At 44.4% G+C, this 20,262-nt stretch overlaps 1 long non-coding RNA gene and 3 other non-coding genes across 4 annotated transcripts in view; 3 read left to right on the forward strand and 1 right to left on the reverse strand.

Moving 5' to 3' along the window:
- LOC137312864 (uncharacterized) overlaps window positions 1-20,262 on the forward strand; it is a 1,008,715-nt gene that overhangs the window by 193,849 nt on the left and 794,604 nt on the right. The window lies entirely within an intron of this gene.
- On the reverse strand, window positions 215-286 carry trnay-gua (transfer RNA tyrosine (anticodon GUA)). The gene has a single exon. It is a non-coding gene; the product is annotated as a tRNA-Tyr (tRNA).
- On the forward strand, window positions 10,791-10,862 carry trnay-gua (transfer RNA tyrosine (anticodon GUA)). The gene has a single exon. It is a non-coding gene; the product is annotated as a tRNA-Tyr (tRNA).
- On the forward strand, window positions 19,254-19,325 carry trnae-uuc (transfer RNA glutamic acid (anticodon UUC)). Its single transcript has one exon. It is a non-coding gene; the product is annotated as a tRNA-Glu (tRNA).

The raw sequence follows: 20,262 nt of genomic DNA on the forward strand, positions 1-20,262 counted from the left end.
TCAAAGGGGAAGATGGAGGAGCGCTGGAGGGGAGGGTGATGAGGTGAGATGAAGTGGGGAGGGAGGAGGCTCGTGTGGAGCTTCAACTGTGGCAAGGACCAAACGAGATGAGTGGCCTATTTCCCTGCTGTGGACTCGACGTAAACATCAATCCTGCTGCTGCACGAAAGGCAGACTGAGTTTGTGATTCGCAAGATAAGAACTAAAAAGGTAGAGGGGGCATCTGGATTTGAACCAAAGACCTCTTGATCTACAGTCGAATGCTCTACCACTGAGCTACACCCCCCACATCTCTGACAATTTCTTACACACACAATTTAGCGGAGCTCACTAAATGGCAGTCACCAATGTTGATGCAACCAACCTGAATGGAAGCTTCATCAGTTATTCTGGGAGTCAGATAACTACGGCAATAAGAAATGTTTCATGAATGCAGTGAGTCACACTAATGTGTACAGATGCGATGTACATCCCAACAGGGACAGTCATTTCACGAAGCATCAGTGAAAACATTCTTGCCACAGAACGCCGAACTCGAACCACCAGACAAACGACACCTGAATTTCAACGAGAGGTTTCTTCAGTTATAATCCAATGCTCCCTCACTGTGCTGTGCTGTGCTCCCAGCTCTTTAGATCGTTGCGGTCAACACAAGAAACACCAGGTTCAATGTGCAGTGTCACAACATCATGCGATCAGTGCCATATATGGAAGTGTACAGAATATCGCACCAATGTAATAAATATTCATCCAGCAGGCATTAGGCAAGTGTGGACAGGAGGAGACAGTTTGTGAGGTGAATTTAACTTGTGTGAAGTCAATATGCTCGTTTGCAGGTTGCGGAACAGAAAAGGGTCTTAATGAATCGAACAGTGTGTAAATTGCAGAATTCATATCCTGGCCATGAAATAAAGTGGAAAATGCTAAAAAGTCTCTTTTCATCCATCGGATGCAAGCAGAAAGTGCTGGCGACAGGGTTGTGGCCGTCTTTATCAATCATTATTTTAAACCTTATGATGTTCTGATCGCTATTACCTAGATGTGTCCTTTCACTGACATTTCTTATCTGCTCCGTTTCACTTCACATTACGAGATCCAGCAGTGATTCCTCTCTTGTCTGCCTGTCTTTGTTTTATCATTTCATCACTCCAGCCTGCTCTCCCTGCCTCACTCTCCCACTCAATCACTCACTCATTCACTTATTCACTCACACACTCACTCACAAACTCACTCATTCACTCACTTACTCTGTCGTTCACTCACTCATTCACTAACTCACTCACTCATTCTCTCATGCACTCACTCGTTCACTCACACACTCAATCACTCACACTTTCACTGACTCCCTCACTCACTCATTCACTCATGCACTCACTCACTCACCCATGCACTCACTCACTCACTCACTCACACATTCACTCACTCACTCACTCAGGCACTCACGCACACACTCACTCACTCAGTCACACTCACTCACTCAATCTCACTCACCCACTCATTCATTCTCACTCACTCACTCAGTCAGTCTCACTCACTCCCACAATCGTTCCACCCGAAGAGATCGAGAAAGACATAATTAAGACAAGACCAAAGTGATAAATTGTAACAACGCTCCTTTTGAGGGGATCAGAATGGAAGTACGTCAGATAAACTGGAAAACATTTTGACAGACAAAGCGATAGAGCAGCAGAGGCAAATGTTTTAAACGGAGATCAAGAGAAATATATTCCTCAAAAAAAACGTGAACAAACTAGTCAATAATGAAACACCATTGGGTTGCCCATCCCCATATGTACACAATACATAAAATAAATAAAATTACATAATCTTATAAAACGGTTATAGGGGCGTTGGAAGAGATGAAAAAAAAACGATTTACCAGGATGAAAGCAGAACTGAGAGGATATAACTATCAGGAAAGTTTGAACAGGCTGGGGCTCTTTTCTCCAGAAAAGAGAAGACTGTGGGGTGACCTGATTGAGGTCTTTTAGATTATGAAATTTTTAGGCATGGAGGAAATGTTTCCAATTGTGGGGGAGTACAAAACCATAGATCATAAATATAAGATGGTCATTAATAAATCCAATAGGGAATCCAGGAGAAACTTCTTTCCCCAGAGAGATGGTGAAAAGGTGGAATTCGCTACCTTAAGGAATAGTTGAGGCCAGTGGATTAAATGCATTTAAGGGGAAGCTAGATAAAATAACGAAGGATAAAGGAATGGAAGGTTTGCTGATAGGCTTACGTGAAGTAAGGAGGAGGTGCACGTTGGAGCATCAGTGCCGGCATTGACCAGTTGGGCCAAATGGCCTTTTTCGCTGCTGCAGACTCAAAGTAACTCAACATGTTGAAGAATCCTGCAGCTGCAGGGAACGCAGACTCAGGGTCTGACTCACAACAGGATGGACTTAAAAAAAGGAGAGAAGGGATTGGGATTTGAACAATATATATTTTAATCTGCAGTCAAATGCTCTATCACTGAGCTACACGCTCACAGCTGCGATAGCTTCTTGCACACACAAGGTAACGGAGCTCAGTACCTGGACGTCACCAATGTTGACCTCACCAACCTGAACAGACGCTTCATCAGTTATTCTGGGAGACAAACAATCAGAGCAATCAGAAATGTTTCATGAATGGAGTGAGTCACACTATTGCGTATAGATGTGATGCACAACCGCACATGGAAAGTCTTGTCACTGAGCTTCCGTGAACACATCCTTACCACAGACTGCGGAACTAGAAGCACCAGATAAACGACACCTGAATTTCATCCAAATATTTCTCCAACTGCAGTCAAATGCTCTCTTAATGTACTCTGACCCCAGCTCTTTAGATCGTTGACGTCTACACAAGAAACACCAGGTTCAATGTGCAGCATCACAAGATCATGCTATCAGTGCCATATATATAAGTGTACAGCATATCGCATCAATGTAATAAGAACATAAGATAAGAATATAAGAAATAGGGGCAGGAGTAGGCCATACAGCCCCTCGAGCCTGCTCTGCCATTCAATCAGATCATGGCTGATCTTCGACCTCAACTCCACTTTCGCTTTCTCTGCCCAAATCCCTTGATTCCCCGAGAGTCCAAAAATCTGTCCATCTCAGCCTTGAATATACTCAGCGACTGAACATCCACAGCCCTCTGTGGTAGAGAATTCCAAAGATTCACAACGCTCTGAGCGAAGAAATTCTTCCTCATCTCAGTCTTAAATGGCCGACCCCTTATCCTCAGACTATGCCCTCTACTTCTAGACTCTCCAGAAACATCCTCTCAGTAACTACACTGTTAAGTCCCCCAATAATCTTATATGTTTCAATGAGATCACCCCTCAGTCTTCTGAACTCCAGAGATATTGGCCCATTCTACTCAATCTCTTCTCATCCCAGAAATTAATCTAGTGAACCTTCGTTGCACCGCCTCTAAGGCAAGTATATCCTTCCTTAGATAAGGAGACCAATACTGTACACAGTACTCCAGGTGAGGTCTCACTAAAGCCCTGTACTATTGCAGCTAAACTTCCTTACTTTTTTTCCTCCAACCCACTTGCAATAAAGGCCAACATGCCACTTGCTTTCCAATTGCCTAATAAATTAGCATCCAGCAGGGATTCGGCAAGTGCGAAGAGGAGGAGCTCGTGTGCAAAGCAATGGTAACACTTGTTAAGTCAATACATTCAGTTGCAGGTTACGGAACAGAAATGGGTCTGAACTAAAATCACCAAACAATGTGCGCAGTGGGGAAAGTAATCAATTAACTTCACCACAATAAGCTAAAATGACCCTTCAGTTAGGTGTTTCGATGGATTTGAACCAATAACTTCTCTGATGTATACTTAAGTGTTCTTCTGCTGAGCTAAACCAAAACAGGACAATATTGAAAGTTGCACCCTTGTTCAAAAAAGCGTGTTTGGATAAACCCGGCACCTGCAGGCCAGTGAGTTCAACCGCAATGGTGAGGAAGCTTTGAGAACGAATAATCCAGGACAGAATTAATAGCCACTTGGACAAATGTGGATTCAGAAAGAAAAGCCAGCACGGATTTGTTGAAGTCGAATCGTGTTCAGCTAACTTAGAATAAAATCATAGAAATGATACGTCACGGAAGGGGGCCATTTAACCCATCAATTCTCTGCCAGCTCTGTGCAAGAGGAATCCAGCTAGTCCCAATCCCGGAAGCCCAGCACATTTTTTTCGTTTCAAGTACTTATCCAGTTTCCTTTTGAAGGCCATGATTGAATCTGCCTCCATCAGCCCCCAGTGCAGTGCATTCCAGATCCGAACCACTCGCTGTGTAAAAAAGTGTCCTCATGTATTATGTACCGATGTGATCCACAAACAAGTGTTCTTTTATTATTGGCCCGATTGTTCTTCTGTTCAGAAGAATATATTTCGACTGAACTCTATTGGTCTCCGTTTTAAATATTTGCCTCTCCTGTTCTACCTCTTTGTCCGTCAACATTTATTGCAGTTTATCTTCCATAGTTCCATTCTCATCCGCTCAAAATGAGCTTTGTTCTAATCTATCACTTTGGTCCTTGTCTTACTTCTGTCGTTTTCAATCTTTTACGGTGGAGGAATTGAGGGAGGGAGTGACTGTGTGAGGATGTGAATGAGTGAGTTACTTAGTGAAGGAGTCTATAAGTGAGAGTGTGTGAATGTGAGTGAGCCTGTGAATGAGTGAGTGAGTGATTGAGTGAGTGTGAGATAAGGGCTGGGACGGCTGGCAGGATCAACGAAATCACAAAAGGGAGACAGGCAGACTGGAGAGGCATCGTTTCTGGATCCAGTCATGGCAAATGAAACGGATGAGATAAGAAAAGTAATCGTAGAGGAACATGTCGGCACTAGCGATCATAACATAATAGGGATTACAAGAATGATGGATGAAGAGGGCCACAAGTCTGTCATCGGCACTTGCTGCCTGCATTTTACGGCCAAAGATGGCCTTTCAGCATTTTCCACTTTTATTTCATGGACAATTCACACTTTGGTGACTCACAGCTTCTTATTTCATGGCCAGGATATGAATTCTGCAATTTAGACGCTTTTCCATTCATTAAGACACACTTCTGTTCCGTAACCTGTAACTGAATATATTGACTTGACACATGTTACAGTCACTTCACACACGATCTCCATCTGTCCACACTTGCCTAATGCCTGCTGGATGCGTACTTATTAGATTGATGCGATATTCTGTGCAGTTACCCAGTGAACCTAGTGTTTCTTGTGTTGACTGCAACGATCGAAAGAGCTTGGGACAGAGAACAGTGAGAGAGCATTTAACCGCAGCTGGAGAAACTTCTGGTTCAAATTCAGGTGTCGTTTGCCTGGTGTTTCTCGTTCCACGTTCTGTGGTCAGGATGTGTTCACTGAAGCTCACTGACAAGGCTTTCCATGTTGGGTTGTGCATCGCATCTGTACACAATAGTGTTACTCTTTTCATTCATGAAACATTTTTGATTGCCGTAGTTATTTGTCTCCCAGGATAACTGATGACGTTTCTATTTCAGCATGGCGATATCAATATTGATGATGACCAGGTACTGAGCTCCATTACCTTGTGTGTGCAAAAAAACCGCCGAGGTGTGGGGGTATAGCTCGGTAATATAGCATTTGACTGGCGATCAAGCGGTCTTTGATTCAACTTCAGGCGCCCCCTCTATATTTAAAATGTTTTCTGTATAGTGTCATACAGTAAGTCTGTTCCTGCAGCTGCAGGTTTGTTATTAACGGTGAGTTGCATTGAGTCTACATCACGCCATTTCGCTCAAGTGTTCTGTGCAAGCATCCAGACTCGTTCATCAAAAACTCTCCATCGACCCTTCCATTCCTTTCTCCTTCGTGTGCTAATCTAGTTTCCCCTTAAATGCATCGAAGTTATTTAACTCAACGATTCCATGTGGTAGCCAGTTCAACATTCTTACAACCCTTTGGGTAAGGAAGTTTCTCCTGAATTCCTTTTTGGATTTATTAGTGATTATCTGATACTGATATCCTTCAGTAATGGACTCCTCACAAGTGGAAACATTTTCTCCACCTTTACCCGATCTTATGTATCCCCTAGTGGTCCTAATAATCTGGCAAGTATACTTTTGTTATTGATGTGTCTGTAGAATAATTTACTATTTCTTTTTATATTCCTTAAGAATTAACTTCCTAGTTTCTCATCGCTTTCTGAATTGTTTTTTGACATCCTTCCAAACCTCTTCCTATTCCCTATTCCCCAAACCTCTTCCTGTTCCCTTTTGCCTGACCAATCCCCCAGAGTATGATCCCGCCCTCGGCGTCTGACTCCTAACCCAGAGACTCGACTGCTATCCCAGAGTCGGATCCCGCTCCGAGCGTCTGACGTCTGCCCCAGAGTCCAACCCCTCCTTAGAGTCTGACTCCACCCACAGAGTCTAACTCCTCCACCAGAGCCTGAAAACTCATCCAGAGCCTGAGTCCTCCTCCAGACACTGACTCCTCCCCCAGAGCCAGAATCCTCCCCCAGAGTCTGACATCTCTCAATGCCTCAGTTTCTTTGACTTTGATCAGTCACTGTGCAGACGTAGAATTATAGAATCGTCGATTGGTTACAGCACAGATGGAAGCCATTTGGCCCATCGATACCGTGCCGGCTCTTTGTAAGGGCAATCCAGTTAGTCCCTTGCCCCCGCTCTTTCCCCGTAGCCCTGCAATTTTAATCCCTTAAAGTGTTTATTCAATTCCCTTTTTGAAAGCTGCAATTGAATCTGCCTCCACTGTCCGATCAGGGAGCGCATTCCAGAATATAAACACCTCCCTTAAAATAAATAATGGCTTAGTTAAGGTGGACTGGGAGAGAGGAAATCTTTCCATCATGTGGGGAAGACCAGAAAGAGAGGTCATCGCTCTCAGATGGACACCAGTGTGGTGAGAATGTGGAACTCGCCTCCAGGAGGAGAAGGCGGAGCAAACAGGACAGATGGGTGAAAGGGGAAGATGGATGAGCACAGGATGGGGGGCAGGGACGGAAGGGGAGTGTGATAGGGTGAGATGAAGTGGGGAGGGAGGATGCTCGTGTGGAGCATCAACAGCGGCATGGACCAAAGGAGATGGGTGGCCTGTTTCCCTGCTGTCGACTCCATATACACATCAATCCTGTAGTTTGCAGGGAAGGACGGACTGAGTGTCTGATTCCCGAGATAAGAATTTAAAAGGAGGAAACTGGACTTGAAGCTGAGTCCTCTTCATCTGCAGTTAAATGCTCGGTGATGATTTCATGCGCACACAAGGTAACGGAGCTCAGTATCTGGCGGTCACCAATGGTGATATAACCAACCTGAACAGAAGCTTCCTAATTTATTCTGGGAGACAAATAACTATGACAATCAGAAATGTTTCATGAATGGAGTGAGTCACACTATTGTGTCTAGGTGCGATGCACAACCCAACATGGAAAGCCTTGGGACTAAGCTTCAGTGAACACATCCTTACCACAGAATGCGGAACTAGAAGCACCAGACAAACGACACCTGAATTCCAACCAGAGGTTTCTCCAGCTGTGTCAAATGCAATCTCCCTGTGCTCTGCCCCAGCTCTTAAGATCGTTGCGGTCAACACAAGAAACACCAGGTTCAATGTGCAGTTTCACAACATCATGCTCTCTGTGCCATATATGGAAGTGTACTGAATATCGCATCAATCTAATAAATAATCGTCCAGCAGGGATTAGGCAAGTGTGGACAGGAGGAGACAGTGTGTGAAGTGACTGTAAGTTGTTTTAAGTCAATACATTCATGTGCAGGTTGCGGAACAGAAGTGGGCCTTAATGAATGGAAAAGTGTGTAAAATGCAGAATCCACAACCTGGCCAAGAAATGAGAGGCTGTGAGTGTCCAAAGTGTGAATCCTCCATGAAAAGGAAGTGGAAAATGCTGAAAAGTCTCATTTTGTCCGTCAGATGGAGGCAAAAATTGGTGGCGACAGGCTTGTGGCGGTCTTTCTCAATCATTATTCTAAACTTTGTTATGTTATGATCGCTATTGCCTAGATGTTCCCCTAAACTGACATTTCTGATCTCCTCCGTTACACTTCCCATTACTAGATGCAGCAGTGATTCTTCCCTTGTCTGCCTGTCTCTGTTTTATCATTTCATCGCATCAGCCTGCTCTCCCTGCCTCCCTCTCCAGTCAATCACTCAAACACTCACTCATTCACACACTAACTCATTCACTCACTCACTCCCACAATCCCTCTACCCGAAGAAATTGACAAAGTCATTAGTAAGACAAAGTAATAGATTGGAACAAAGCTAATTTTCAGCGGATAAGATTGGAAGTACGTTAAATAAATAGTAAAATATTTTGACAGACAAAGAGATAGAACAGCAGAGGCAAATATTCAAAACGGAGATCAATCGACTTTAGGAGATATATATTCCGCAAAAAACAAACGAGTCAATATTGAAACACCATTGGGTTGCCCATCCCCATCTGCAGACAATACATAAAATAATAAAATTACACAATATTATAAAAAGGATATCGAGGCATTGGAGAAGGTGCATAAAAGATTTACTAGGATGATACCAGAACTGAGATGAGACATCCATCAGGAAAGATTGAACGGTCTGGGGCTTCTTCCTCGAGAAAAGAAAATGCTTCGGCGTGACCTGATAGAGGTCTTTAATATTATGAACATTTTAGACACAGAGAAAATGTTTCCACTTGTTGGGGAGTCCAAAACCATAGGTCATCAATATAAGATCGTCACTGATAAATCCAATAGGGAATTCAGGAGAAACTTCTTTTCCCAGCGATCGGTGAGAATGTGGAACTCGCTACCACAAGGAACAGTTGAGGGGAATAGTGTAGATGTATTTTAGGGAAGCTGGATTAACATATGGGGAAGAAAGGAATACAAGGATATGATGATAGGGTCAGATGGAGCAGGGAGCGAGGAGGCTCTTGTGGAGCATCAATGCCAATATCGACCAGTTGGGCCGAGTGGCCTGTTTCTCTGCTGTCGACTCAATTTTACTCAACATAAACAACAATCCTGCAGCTGCAGGGAAGGTCGACCGACGGAATGACTCCCAACAGGATGCAGTTAAAAAAGGGAGAGCGGATATCTGGATTTGCACCAACGACATCATGATTTGTAGTTAAATGCTCCACCACTGAGCTACACCCCCACATCTGTGATGATTTCTTGCACACAAAACGTAACGGAGCTCAGTACCTGGCAGTCAGCAATGTTAATATAAACAACCTGAAAAGAAGCTTCATCAGTTTGAATGTGCACGAAGTCATCACAGATGTCAAGGTGTGGCTCAGTGTTAGAGAATATAACTGCAAATTACAAGACATTTGGCTCAAATCCAAACGCCTCCTTGCACGTTTAACTTCTAACCTTGGGAATCGTGCAGTCAGTCTGCCTTCGCTGTTTATATCGAGTCGACAGCAGGGAAACAGGCCGACCAGTTTGGTTTCTGCCATCGTTGATGCTCCATACAAGCATCCTCCCACCCGACTTCATCTCACCCGATCTCCCTCCCCTCCGTTCTTTTCTCCCTCGTCTGCTGCTCCGGCGAAGAAACATAGAAAATAGGAGCATATTCGGCCCTTCGAGCCTGCTCTGCCATTCAATATGTCCAAGGCTGATCCTCTATCTCAATACCATATTCCCGCTGTCTCCACATATCCCTTGATGCCTTCAGTGTCTAGAAATCGATCTCTCTCATTCTTCAATATATTCAGTGATTTCGCCTCCACAGCCTTCTGTGGTAGAGAATTCCACAGGTTCACCACCCTCTGAGTGAAGAAATTTCTCCTCATCTCAGTCCTAAATGTCCGACCCCGTATCCTGTGACCCCTCGTTCTGGACGCCCCAGCCAGAGGAAATATCCTCCCTGTATCCAGTCTTGTCAGAATTTTATATATTTCAATGAGATCCCCTTTCATTCTTCTAAACTCGAGTGAATACAGGCCGAGTCAACCTACTATCTCCTCATAAGAGTCAGGCCCTGATGGAGGAGTCAGAATCTGGGGAGGGCTCTGGCTCTGAGGCAGGAGTAAGGCTCTGGGGTGGAGTCAGGCTCTGGGGGAGGAGTCATTCTCTGGAGGGGGAATCGGGCTCTGAGGGAACAGTCAGACTCTGGGGAGGGGTCAGACTCCGTGGGAGGAGTAAGGCTCTGGGGAGGAATTAGACTCTAAGGGAGGAGTAAGGCTCTGAGGGAGGATTCAGACGCCGTAGAGATGTCAGGCTCTGAGGGAGGAGTCAGTCATTGGGGGAGGAGTCAGGCTCTGGGACAGGGTTCAGACTCTGAGCGAGGAGTAAGGCTCTGAGGGAGGACTGAGACGCTGTGGAGGTGTCCGGCTCTTCGGGAGGAGTCAGTCATTGAGGGAGGAGTCAGTCATTGCCGGAGGAGTCAGGCTCTGGGACAGGGGTCAGACTCTTGGTGTCGGGTCAGACTCTGGGGGAGGTGTCAGATTCTGGGGCAAGGTTCTGTCTCTGGGGGAGTAGTCCGACTCTGGAGGTAGGGTCAGACTCTGGGGGAAGGGTCAGACTCTGGGGCAGAGGTCAAAGGCTAGGGGAGGGGGTCCGACACAGAGGGCCGTGTCAGATTCTGAGGGCAGAGGCAGGCTCGGAGGGTATAGTTAGATTCTAAGGGACGGGTCAGGCTCAGGAGGTGGAGTCATATTCTTGCCTATCAGAATAACTCATCAAGGTTCTTTTCAGAATGGTGCGATCAATGTTGATGATGGCCAGGTACTAAGATCCATTGCCTTGTGTGTGCGGAGCTTCCTGTCGATGTCGGGGTGTAGCTCAGTGGTAGAGCATTTGATTGTAGATCAAGAGGTCTTTGGTTCAAATCCAAGCGCCCCCTCTATCTTTTAAATGTTCCCTGTCGGAAGTCATGCAGTCAGTCTGTTCCTGCAGCTGCAAGATTGTTATTTGCACTGAGTCCACAGTCGGCCATTTGGCCCACTTGCTCAATGCCAGCGTCCATTCTCCACACGGGCCCCCTTCCTCCCTCGTTCATCAGACCCTTCCATTCTCGACTCCGAGGGAGTGCCAGAGAGAGATTTATCACCCTTTTAAATATTTCCCACTCCTGTTCTATCTCTTTGTCATTTTTTTCACCTCCCCCAATTCCATTTTTAACCCCTCAAAATTAGTTTGTATCCAATCAATTACTTTGTTCTTTGTCTTACTTAAGTCTTTCTCAATCTTTTACTGTGGAGGGATTGAGGGAGGGAGTGAGTGTGTGAGTGAGTGAGGGAGGGAGGAAGTGAGCGAAGGAGGGAGGGAGTGAGTGAGTTCGTGAGCGTTTGAGTGAATGAATGAGTGAGAGCGAGAGGGCGACAGGTAGAGCAGGCAGGAACGATGCAATGATAAAAGGGAGACAGGTGGGCAAGAGAGGAATCACTGCTTGATCCAATAATGGAAAATGAAACGTTGGAGATAAGAGAAGTAAGTGTAGGAGAATAGCCAGGCACTAGCGGCAAGATTTAAAATAATGATTGAGAAACACGGCCACAAGCCTGTGGCCAGCAATTTCTACTCGAATCCGGAGGGCCAAATAGAGGTTTTTGACCATTGTCCACTTTGGACACTCACAGCCTCTTATTTCATGGTTAGGATGTGAATTCTGCAATTAAGACACTTTTCCATTTGATAAACCAACTTCTGTTCCGTAACCTGTAACTGAATATTTTGACTTAACACATGTTACAGTCGCTTCACACACTATCTCCTCCTGTCCACACTTGCCTAATACCTGCTGGGTGCTTATTTATTACACTGATGCGATATTCTGTGCACTTACACATATGGCACTGATAGCATGATTGTGTGAGACGGCACATTGAACCTGTTTTTTCTTGTGTTGACTGTAACGATCTACAGAGCTAGGGGCAGAGCACAGTGAGAGACCACTTGACAGCTGCTGGAGAAACATCTGGTAGAAATTCAGGTGTCGTTTGTCTGGTGCTTCCAGTTCCGCGGTCTGTGGTAAGGATGTGTTCACTGAAGTTCAGTGACAAGGCTTTCCATGTTGGGTTGTGCATCGCATCTGTACACAATAGTGTGAATCTCTCTGTTCATGAATCATTTCTGATTGCTGTAATTATTTGTCTACCAGAATAACCGATGAGGCTTCATTCAGATTGGTTCTTTCAACAGTGATGACTGCCAGGTACTGAACTCCGTTGCATTACCTTGTCTGTGGATGATATCAGTGGGTGCATTGCTTAATTGCAGTGTTTAATTGTAAATCAAGCGATCGCTGGTTTAAATCCCGATACTCCCTCTTCTTTCTAAATGATTTTGTGATTCATACAGTCAGTCTGAATTCCCGGTAGCAGCAGGATTGTTGTTTACATTGAATCTTCAGCAGAGGAACAGGTTAGCTATCTCGATTGGTCAATTCCGGTATTTATGCACCACATGTGTCTCCTGCTGCCCGATTTCATCTCGTTCTATCAGCCATACATTCCTTTCTCTTTCATCTCTTTATCTAGCTTCCCCTTTAAAGCATCTATGACATTTGCCTCAACTATTCCTTTTGGTGGCGAGTTCCACATTCTTACCGCCCTTTGGGTAAAGAAGATTCTCCTGAATTCCCTCACAAATGGAAACGTTTTTTCTACGTCTGCCCTATCGAACCCTTTCATAATCTTAAAGACCTCTATCAGGTCACCCCTCAGTCTTCCCTTTTCTAGAGAAAAGAGCTCCAACCTGCTCCGGGTTCTATTATCATCCTTGTGAATTTTTTTTTTCAGCTTTGCCAATTCCTCTTTATTCTTCTTATAATCTGGAGACAAGAATTGTTCACGTTACTCCAAGTGTGGTTTCCTTTTTCACTTCACCTCTGAACTTTCCATTCTCATTCTGGTTCTCACTTGTGTTATGAACCTGACATCTGCCATACGGCCACTTCCTCTACTTCATTATATTCTCTATCTCCTTCGTCATCCAGAGAACTCTGGCTTTAGTTGCCCTACCTTTTCTTCTTGTGTGAATGTACACAGACTGTACCCGACCATTCTCCTCTTCAAAAGCCGCCCATTGCTCGATTACAGTTTTGATTCCATTTTACCAGGGCCGGATCAGTTCTCAACCATCTGTAATTGACCCTCTTCCAATTAAGTATTTTTAATCTAGATTACTCCTTCTCCTTTTCCATTGCTATTCTAAACCTTATGATACTCTGTTCGCTGTTCCCTAAATGTTCCCAAAAAGGACACTTGCTCCACATTAACGATCTCATTCCCAAGAACCAGATCCAGCATTGCCTCCCAACTACAGTTGCTTCACACACTAGCTCCTCCTGCCACACGTGCCTAATGCCTGCTGAATGCATCTTTATTATATTCTGTACATTTACATATATGGCACTGATAGCATGATCTTGGAAAACCAGGCATTGAACTTGGCACTGCATTTGTTGACTGCAAGTATCCAAAGAGCTCAGTGGTAGAGCATTTGACTGCAGATCAAGAGGTCTCTGGTTCGAATCCAGGCGCTCCCTTGCATATTCTCAGTTCTGCTTTTGAGGAGTCAGAAATTCTGTCGTTGTTTTTATTGAGTTTGCCGCACAGATCCAGGCCATTTGACCAACGGATCTGTGCCAGCCTTTATGCTTCACACAAGACTCCTCCCTCCCTACTTCACTTACCCCCATCAGCACACTCTTCTATTCCTTTCGCCCGCGTGTGTTTATCTAGTTTGCCATTTCATGTATCGATGTCATTTGCCTCAACTACTCCTTAAGGAAGAGAGTTCCGCATTCTTGCAACTCTTTGGTAAAGAAGTTTCCCATGAATTCTCTATTGGATTTATTAGTGACTATCTTATATTGATAACCGATAGTTTTAGAGTCCCCTACGAGTGGAAACATTTTCTCTACGTCTACCCAATCAAATCCTTCCATTATTCAAAGACCTCTATCATGTTAGCCATCAGCCTGTTAAATCTATCCTGAAAGGTATTATCTTTCACATCTGCCATCATCATTTTTTGCACCTTCTCCAATTCCTCGATATTCTTTTTATAATAGGGAGACCAGAAGTGTTCACAGTGCTCCAAGTGTGGTTTAACCAAGGATCTCGGACGACAGATACACAAATCACTAAATGTGGTGACGACATAAAAAAAAACAAGCACTGGGTTTCATTTCCAGGGGGATGGAATTGAAAAGCGCAGAAGTTATGTTTAGCATGTATAGTTTCCCTGATAAATACTGAGGCAAAGTAACTTTTCAATATTCCAGCCATTTCACTGTCATTACCTTGTTGGCCGTATCCCTATCCTGATGTTTCTGTGGAATAATTGACTATTTCTTGATAATTTAATTTTGTATTTCCTTTCTGCTTTCCTGATTGCTTTTTGACATCCTTCCTAACGTCTTCATTTTCCCCTTTATCATCCTTTCCTTTATTGTCCATGTCGTTAGAATATGCCTTTGTTTAATTTCAATTTTACCCTTATCTCATTATTCATCCACAATGTTTCATTATTGACTATTTGTTGTTTTTTTTAGAGGAATATATATCTTTTACTTTGGTAAACAGTTAACTTTGAGTGAGAGAAAACTGATCCTCAGTGACGCTCATTTCAAGTTTTATTCCCTTTTACTGTGAAATGGTATATTGACCTCGGAAGGACCGCAGCCCAGATTTACCAGAATGTGAGCAGGGATCGAAGGGTTAAATTATGAGGAGCGGTTACATATTTGAATTCCCTGGAATATAGAAGGCTTTATTAGGATTTTTAAAGGTCGATAGACAAGCTGGTGAGGGAGTCCAGGACAATATCGCAATATCACAGGAGCTGGTTTACGAGTGAAAACGACCCTGCGCATCACTGTTTGTGCAAGAGACTTGTCTTTCGCTGCCGCGTCCTGTACAGTGAATTTCAAGACTTTTAAAAGGTGCAGAAAGTGTTGGGGGTACAGATACTCAAACCACTGTGATGGGAATGAGATTTTGTCAGAGGTTGCAGCCTTCCCTCCTTCTCTTGCCCTTTGCGAGTCACATGTTCAGGTTTAAATTTCCAAACTGGCTGAGTTGGTGATGACGGTACAGCAGACTCAGCGGTCCCCAGTGAGACAGAGAGAAATCAGCCAGGGCGCGGCCACAACGTGCGGGTTGACACTGCACGGGTCTGGTGGGAGTCAGAGGTGGGATTCACCCCTGAAAGCAACAAAAAAGTTTAGAACAGAATCTGTGGGGTTTGAACCCACAACGGTGAAGTTAAGAGTCATAGGTTCTACCAATTGAGTTAGTTGAGCCTGACCAACAGAGCCATTCATGTCTGTCATTGCAGTAAACTCGTCTCTGGGTGACCATGTGCAGCAATCCTAACATAACGTCTGCATCTTTCGCTCTGTTTATCTCTGTGTGTGTGTCCACCTGCAGGTTGATTTCGAACGAATACGAGTGTTTGTCTTCTGTTTATAACATTAAATAAAAGAGGGCATCAGACGCTTCCCTCCCTGACACTGGGGAACCAGTGAGACAGACTTGTTCTTGTGAAAACGCAAATAAAGCATGAATTGCGGAATTATACGGACTCTTATCAGCGCCAAAAGTAGCTTTACAATATAAACACCCCAATAAATAAATACATAATACAGATACATGTAAATACATTTGCAACTAACAGAGTTACGAAACCAGAAATATTATTTGCACCGAATACAATCGATCTCAGATGTGTTCAGAAATCTTGCATGCCTTCCCTGGTGGATGCTCTCACCGCCGCGACCCGGGTTCGGCTCCCGTTCAGTGAATTTGCTCTTACAAAAAACAAGTGCCAATTTTGTAGAATCAAAGCAAATTTACGGCACAGAAGGAGGCCATTCGGCCCAACGCCTTCGCGTCGGCCGAAAGTGAGCCACCCAGCCAAATCCCACTTTCCAGCACTTGGTCCGTCGACCTGTCGGTTACGGCAATTCAGGTGCACAACCAAATATGTTTTCAATGTAACGAGGGATTCTGCCTCCACCAGCCTTTCAGGCAGTGAGTTCCAGACACCCACCAACCTCCGGTTGAAAAAAATTGCTCCTCCGCTCCCCTCTAATCCTTCTATCAATCACTTTAAACCGATGCCCCCTTGTTATTGACCTCTCTGCTAAGGTAACTATGTCCTTCCTTCCCACTCTATCTCGGACCCTCATAATTTTGTACACCTCATTAAACCACCCCTCAGCCTCCTCTGTTCCAAAGAAAACAATCCCACCCTGTCCAATCTTTCCTCACAGACAAAATTCTCCAGCCCTGGCAACCTCCTCGTAAATCTCCTCTGTACCCTCTCTAGTGCAATCACATCGTTTTTCACCAGTCTACCATGGGGGCCTTGTCAAAAGCCTTGCTAAAATCCATGTAAACTACATCAACGTACTCCAGGTGTGTTCTCACCAAAGCACTATTTAATTGCAGCAAGACTTCCTTACTCTTGTACTCCAACCTCCTTGCAATAAAGGCCAACTTACCATTTTTCTTCCTAATTGCTTGCTGTACCTGCGTGTTAACTTTCTGTGATTCGTTCACAAGTACACCCAACTCCATCTGAATACCAACATTTATTGCACTCTCACCTTTTAAAAAATATTCTGCTGATCTATTCTTCCTACCAAAGTGGACAATTTCACATTTCCGCACCTTATACTCCAACTGCCGCCTTCTTACCCAATCACTTAACCTCTCTACCTCCCTTTGCGTCCTCCTCACGGCTTACTTTCCAACCTACCTTTGTATCATCAGCAAACTTAGATACGTTTCACTCGGTCCCCTCATCTAAGTCATTAATATAGAATGTAAACGGCAATTGCAAGATTGTCCGCCCAGGATTGAAAGCAGGGCCATTCCCGTGTAAAGCGAACTGGTAACCACCACAACACAAACAACCGCTGGTAACTTCTACTGGACAGAGAGGAACTGACCAACCAGCTCTCTCTGCTCTGATTGGGACAGTACCTCTCTTTAAGCTACATCTCTCCTGTACCACACTGAAATCATGGATAGAATCATCGAATATTACAGCACAGAATGAGGCCATTCGACCGTGTTGCCCTGCCTACTCTTTGAAAGACCAATTCAATTTTGTCCAAAAAACCCAGCCTTTTCCCCGTAACTTAGCAAATCAGTCCTCTTCAAGCACCTGTCCAATTGTCTTTTGAAAGTTCACATGAAAGATGCTTCGCACCCTTTCAGGGAGTGGCTACCAGATCGTAACAACCCTCTGTGTGAAACAAAATCTCCTAATTTCTCCTCTAGTCCTAAAAGCTCTCAATCCTTCTCCACGAATGCCTTTTTACAAACATTTCACTCATCAAAAACCTCACAGGAAAAAATCTTCGTTTTCAAGTAATTAACGTTCTGAAGGAGTTCCCTAATTTCACTCCCCTCACCTTATGAATCAGATCATTCTCGTCCGGATCCTTTTCCACGTTAACCGTTCTCCCTCCCCCCAGGAGGTAGCCATTCTGATTCTGTGACTGAGGCCACCTTTGTTCGCACCCCCTTTCCCTTGTTTTCTTCCACATCCGCAAATTGGGGCCGGGCCCCGGCTGATTTTTTTGTTTCTCTGTCTTACCCGGGGCCGCTGAGTCTCCAACTGAGATCACCAACCTGGTCTCCGACACCCGATCACAAACTCACCCAGTTTTTAAATTGAAACCGGAGCAAGTGCCTCGTAAGAGGGAAAGAGATGTCAGTGAGGCAGCAACCTCTGACAAAATCTCAGGCTCATCAGAGAGGTTTGTGCATCTGAACTCCGAACACCTTCTTGCTCCATTTCAAGTTTTGACCATTGCACACGACGCGGCACTTACAGACTCGTCTCTTGCACTGACAGTCAAGCAAGCGGAGGGTTCACACGTGAAAGCAGCGGAAATGTTTGAAACAGAATTCACCCAACATAGAGCTTGAACCCACGACCTTGAAATTAAGAGTCTCATGCTCTGCCCAATGAGATGGCCGAGCCAGTTGAAGCGTCTCCATTTTTTCTGTTATTGCAGCGAGGCGGCTGCGAGCTCCGCCCAGGTGCTGAGTTTATAATCGTGGAAGGAGACAGCTCAGAGTCAGGCCATTCGGGCCATCGCGGCCGTGCCTTATCCCACAAACCAAGTACCAGATTCTCCTGAATTCCAAGGTGTGGAACGAAACCGAACAACAAAAGCCCTTTCATTCGACCGTTGGAGGTACAGGCAATTCTCTGAGAAACCGTTTTGTCTATTTCTCTCGTCTGTTTCCCGGTGTCTCCCGATACCGCCTGTGTTTATCTCTGTGCGTGTGGAGCTGCAGGCTGATTTTGACTAATAAGTGTGTTTGTGTATGTTTCTTACAATTAATAAATGAGGGAATCAGACGCTTCTCTCGCTGACACTGGGGAACGAGCGAGCCAGAATTCAGATCAGGATTTTGTTTATTGTGAAAAAGGGCATGCAGTTTGAATTCCGCAATTATTCAGACTCCTCCCAGCGCTCAAAACATCTCTGATCCAGACGTGATTTAAATACGCAGCCTTCTGATTTGGAGTCAGACGCGATACCGTTGCGCCACGAGTTCTGATGACAGAGAGGTGGATGTTTATCTTTATGAAATTATCTCATACACCGTTTCATTTATTTCAGATGACCAAATCCCCGCCCACTCCCACCGGGTGTCAGGCAGCCTCAGAAGCAGCCTTCACCTGTCCGCGGCAGCATGACTGCAGCAAATCCAATGACACACACATCCGGCACCCAGAATCATCACATCACAGGAAAACAACTGCTCAAAATGCATAACAGGAAGGGCAGCACCTGAATAAACACTGAGACTTTCGGTGTGTGGATTTTGTTCAGGACTATTAACAGGACGGTGTGAAAATACAAACTATGGGTGTGTATAAATGGATGTCATGCTTCCTTTCAAGTGAGTGTTTATGTCATGTTTGCCATTTATAAATTTATTTTGATTATTTTTACAAGATGATATATCTTGTTATAAATATACATGTTGCATCGTGGTGGTTATCATTATACCTGTGTGTATCTGTGTTATGTACTTGTGTGTAATTGAAAAATAAGATATTGAGAAATAAATATCCAGAAAATACATTTACAATATATACACCCCAATAAATGAATAAATAATAGATTTACATGTAAATACATTTGTAAGCAGCAGTCATGAAATACATTTGCATCTCACAAATCATAAAGAGAATTTTAATCTAACACAGCTGCAGCCGAAATATTTATGACTATGCCAAATTTCTATTGCGACGTTCCCTGGTGGTCTCGTGGTTAGGATTCGGCGCTTTCACCGCCGCAGCCCGGGTTCGATTCCCGGTCAGGGAATTTGTTTTCACAAAACAGTTCATTTAATTACACAAAATAATTCAAGTCCCTGATACGCCGAATGAATATTTTAGTTACAATTAATAAACTCCCAATTTTCTGTTTCGCACCGAACGACATTCTTACAAGTTTGCCGAATGACTGTCGAATCTGCGCTAACTTTTCTGACTTTGATCCCTTCTCATTTTACGCACTTCATTTTAGGAGTCTGCTTCAAAGCTTTCAGTGGTGATGAGACCAGGAATCTGGTGCAGCCGTTGTTAAATGTGAAAGGATTGCTGCTCAATTAATACGAGAGAAAGCTCGCGCCCGGAAGTTTGTGAGGAGCAAGTTCCAGCAAATTGTTTCTGACCCGGGCATTTTTTGCGTGTGAGGCCAACATGATAACCATTACACCACGAAAACATCTACTTCGTCCAGCCCAGGTCAGATGGAAGTGTGAAGGGAGAAAGTGAACTGCTCACTCCCACTTCTGGGGGATGTTCCAAAGCGCTTCATAGAGATGTAATCAAAAATATAGAATTTTAGAATCACTGGAGGTCATTCGGCCCATCGTGCCTGTGCCAGCTCTTTCAACTAAATGGTGCAATTTTAAAGTGGGTGCAGGAACAGAGAGACCGGGGGTGAACGTACACAAATCTTTGAAGGTGGCAGGACAATTTGAACAGATTGTAAAAAAAAGTATTCGGAGTCGTTGACTTTTTAAATAGAGGCATAGAGTACAAAAGCAAGGAATTTATGCTAAACCTTGAAAAATCACTGGTTAGGAGCCAGCTGGCCACAACACAATTCTGCCCACCACACTTTAGGAAGGATGTCATGCCTTGATTTACCAGAATGGTGCCAGGGATGAGGGACTTCAGTGAGGTGCAGAGACTGGAGCAGCTGGTGGTGTTCTCCTTCGAGCAGAGACGGTTAAGGGGAGGTTTAACAGAGG

Source organism: Heptranchias perlo, unplaced genomic scaffold, assembly GCF_035084215.1.
Source record: "Heptranchias perlo isolate sHepPer1 unplaced genomic scaffold, sHepPer1.hap1 HAP1_SCAFFOLD_44, whole genome shotgun sequence".
Classification (NCBI taxonomy): Eukaryota; Metazoa; Chordata; class Chondrichthyes; order Hexanchiformes; family Hexanchidae; genus Heptranchias; species Heptranchias perlo.